Here is a 4382-nt window from a genome sequence, read left to right on the forward strand (position 1 = left end):
ACCTCGGAGCACAATACCCAGAAGATGCAGGTTATCCAGAATTAGTCAACATCCCCAAACTAAAGCATATCCCCTCAGCCAGGAGAAAGGCCCATTGGCTCCCCATTTGTTAACAGATTATATTTAAAACCTTGTCAATCACGCACAAATGTCTCTTCAAAGTGGCTCCCCCCTACTTTAAAAATATGAAAGCAAATTAGTCCAGATCCACTAGAGCGGTTTATGCTCACTGTCTCGTCCAACCCGAATTTAAAATGACAAAAAAGGGAGGCTCGAGCTTCCTGAGTATTGCAGCCAAAAAATGGAATTTACTCCTGCTTGCCTTGCGAGCCGAGCAATCATACTGGACCTTCCGGAAATCACTAAAAACATCGCTGTTTACATAAACAGTGAACCTGAATTTGCCGGATCTACTGACTTTCTGTACATCTATTGCGAGTAACTGGTTATGTAACAGCGCCTTGATGCACTTGAGTTTAGTGTGCTTTATAAATGAAAAATAAATAAATAAATGAATATGGACAATCCGCACACAAATGAATTGCAGTTTTATTTCTCGCTTGTACATCTTTCATATAAAAAGAAATGCTACAAGGTTAGTCTAAATTAAATGTCTTATCACAACCACCATTTGCTTGATCTGAAGGAAAAATATTCTATTACACACAAATGATAGAAGCCTTTCATCAACTGAATAAGAACAATAATAAGCACTATATTTTATTACATAACATACTAAAAGCTCAAATATTATAATAAAAGAAATCACACAATAAATAGTACTATCAATTGCTTTAACACATTAACTTAAAAACGAGGGGGGATAATGCCTAAAAAATAATCCCTTAAAAGGGGGAAGAGGAACAGTTTGCAGTTCCCAATTAAAAAAAAAAAAGAAAATGTAAAGTAAAACACAGGGGCACCAGACAACCTGAATAGAGGTGGCCAGGCCCTCTTTTCATTTAACCCCAGGTTTATTCCGATTGCATGAGCCACTGGAAATGCCACTTCTGGACAGCTCGTGCTTTTAAGCCACACCAGCATCTCCTGAATCGGTCTAATCCCAGAGTTAGCAAGGCCATTCTTCGAATGGTCTCCGGAGGTGGCGGCCATGTGATAAAAAAAATGGGAATCAGTTTCGCATGCATCTCACACGCATGCGTGGGTTATATTTAGAAATGTTTCACCATGTGTGTATTTGTGTACGTAAATTAAAAAATCAGATCTAGAGACCTCTATGGCTTCCCTTACCTCCATGTCCACTCTTCCTCGTCCCAGTACTTACCTCATGAGGCACCCGCCTCCGACACAGGACCTTCTTCTATTTTTTCTTATTTCTATAACTCCTCCCCCACACCCACGTCACTTAGTTTAATTTTTCCTGCCTCCGGCAGGTTGGGCTTGTTTTTTCTTCCCGGCGCGGGGCGCTGGGGAGCTCTGAATGCTGGCACCCTGGTGGTGCTATGTGGCGGGGCCTTCGGCTCCTTCAGGTGTGGCAAGACTCCTGGGTTCCCTGCGGGGCTTGGACCCGGTTGAGTCAGGCTGCCTTGCCTGGTTTCTGCTGGGCTTTGGCCAGCGCAGGGCATCGTGGCCCGGGTTCTTGGAGAACGGACCCGGGTTAAGGTAAGGAGAAGGGGGGCATGTTTTTCCTGTTGCATGCCCATGCTGCATGGGCGGCTGTGCACGGTTTGGCGGCTCCTTTTTCTTGTTTGAGCCACGTGCTCCAGAGGAGGGTGGGCTCCTCCTCTGGTGCTGCAGGCATGTAGCCATAGGAATTAATTGATGTTGTTCCTATTGGTTGTTGTTCTTTCTGGCCTCTATTTGAATGTGGAGAGGCACGTTAGCAATTGTTTGTATGTGGAGCCTTGATTTGGTGTACAGGGGTCTTTGGTGAAGCAGGCTTCCTTGGTCACTGTTTTTGAGCTTACTCAACATGGGAAAACATTCTGCAAAGAGCAGGCATCTGGTCCTGTCTTCTTCTTCTTCGTCTTCCTCTTCTCCTGATTTACACAGAAAGAGAAAGAAGAAGGCTAAGCGTTTTGCCCTGACCAGAAAGGAGTTGAAGAAGCTGCTTAAGCATCATAGAGGGAGTCGCACACGTGCTCATGGACACAAGCGCAGGCGTCTGTCTTCCTCATCCTCCTCTTCTTCTGGCGCTGAGTCATCGGCCTCTTCTTGTTCCTCTTCGGCTGATGCTGAAGGGAAGTATCTGGACAGAGAGGGAGTGGAGGAGGTGCTGGCTCAAGTTGGGGATTGCATGGGATTTTCAGAGCCCCTGGTGCCGTTGGAGGGGGCCGACCTTTCTATTCGCCAGTATAGGCATACACCTAGGAAGGGGTTGCCATTGGTTTCCGATATCCGGGAAAAAATCCTCCGGGAATGGCATGACCCGGAGAAGATTGCAATGCCCCACTTCATGTCCAAACTTTACCCTTTGAACGGCGAGACTTTGCTGTCTGATCCAGTTGAGGTCGACGATATCCTCGCCAGCCTGGTGGGTCGCTCCTCTATGTCGGCCGAGGAGGCGGCCGTCCGGGATCCAGTGGACCGCTGAGTTAATTCCGGCATTAAGAAGGTTCATGCAGGGGCGCATCTGGCCCTTCGAGCAAATATCTATGGTTCCTACACAGCTGAAACAGTGTTGAATGGTTTCAGGGAGTTGAAAAAGGCTGTCAATGAAGGCTCTGATTGTGCCCCTTTGCTTACAGACATGCAGAGACAGGTTGAGTTTTTGACCGATCTGGCTTTTGATGGGGTGCGTGGTTCAGCCATGGCCATGGGGGCTGGTATATCTGCCTGGAGGCATTTGCACCTAAGGGACTGGAAGACTGATGGGTCTCAGAAGGCGGCTGCCCTGAAACTTCCTTTCACTGGGTCCAGGCTTTTTGGTGATTACCTTGAGGATAAGGTGCACAAAGTTTTTAGGGCGGACAACCATGCTGACAAACTTCGACGCAAGCCTCCTTCAACGGCCAAGAAATCTTCCTCTGGGGCTGGTCCAGTGACCAGCAGGTCTTTTCCTGGCTCCTCTTCACATTCTTTTCGGAGAGCTAGGGAGGATTGGGGTCCTCCACGCTCTTCACGTCCTGGGCCGGCACCTAAGTCCTGACGGTTTGGAATTGCCGGTGGGCGGGCGGCTCCGGCAGTTTTTTCCAGTATGGGAAAGGTGGTGTTCTGACTCATGGGTTCTGGACACAGTACAATGGGGGTATCGAGTGCATTTCCGGTCTCCTCCTGTCCAGCATTGCATGGTTCGGACTGTGGTTCCCAGGTCTCGGTTCAAGAGGTTGGCCATGGACGCTGCGCTCTCCGGATTAGTGTTGAAGGCGGCCATCATGCCCGTTCCTCTCCCTGTGCATGGTCAGGGGTTCTACTCACGGGTGTTCCTGGTCCCCAAACCTTCGGGGAAGTACCGTCTAATTCTGGACCTCAAAGCCCTGAACTGCTTCGTCCAAAAGGAACACTTCAAGATGGAGACTTTACAGAACATTCTTCCAATGTTATTAAAGGGGGATTGGATGACATCTCTGGATCTCCAGGACGCTTATTACCATGTGGCTCTCCGTCCCTGGCACATGGTGGCGCACTTACATCTGCAGGGCATTCAGATATTTCCCTACCTGGACGATTGGTTGATCAAAGCGTCCTGCTGGCAGACTGTCATTTCTCATCTCTGATTGGTCTGCCAGGCATTGCAGGACTGGGGTTTCCTGGTGAACTGGCAGAAGTCCCAACTGGAGGCTTCTCAGGATCTAGTTTTCATTGGTGCACAGGTTTGCACCAGGATGGGGAAGGTGTTCCTGTCCCTGGAGAGGGTCCGTCACTTGCTGACTGTTCTGGGCAGGGTTCTCGGGAGGCAGTATGTCCCGGCCCGCCTATTGCTGAAATTGCAGGGGCGCATGGCTTCTTGCATGTTTCTAGTTCCCTGGGCCCATCTTCATCTACGCCCCCTGGTGTCCTACCTTCTCTCCCACTGGCTCCCTTCATCTCAAGCTTTCGAGGCTTTGATTCCGGTGTCTCTGGCGCTGCGGGTCTCCCTGCAGTGGTGGTTGAGGGTTCCGAAACTACGGGCTGGGGTGTCCCTGATCGTTCCTCCTGTGACCACACTTACTACCGACGCCAGTGGAAGGGGCTGGGGAGCTACGTTCGGAGTCCTCTCGGCTCAGGGGTTGTGGGATCCGGAAGAGAGCCATCGGACATCCAATAGGCGAGAGTTGTGTGCCATTCTCCGGGCTCTGGTGTACTTCAGGAGGTTGCTGATGGGCCGGGCAGTTTTGGTCCGGACGGACAATACGACAGCTTTGGCTTACGTCAACTGCCAAGGGGGTTCCGGCCGCTCCTTGAAGGCCCTGGCAGCTCAGATAGGTGCTTGGGGGGAATCA

This window comes from Ambystoma mexicanum, chromosome 2q, assembly GCF_040938575.1.
Source record: "Ambystoma mexicanum isolate Mex_15411 chromosome 2q, UKY_AmexF1_1, whole genome shotgun sequence".
Classification (NCBI taxonomy): domain Eukaryota; kingdom Metazoa; phylum Chordata; class Amphibia; order Caudata; family Ambystomatidae; genus Ambystoma; species Ambystoma mexicanum.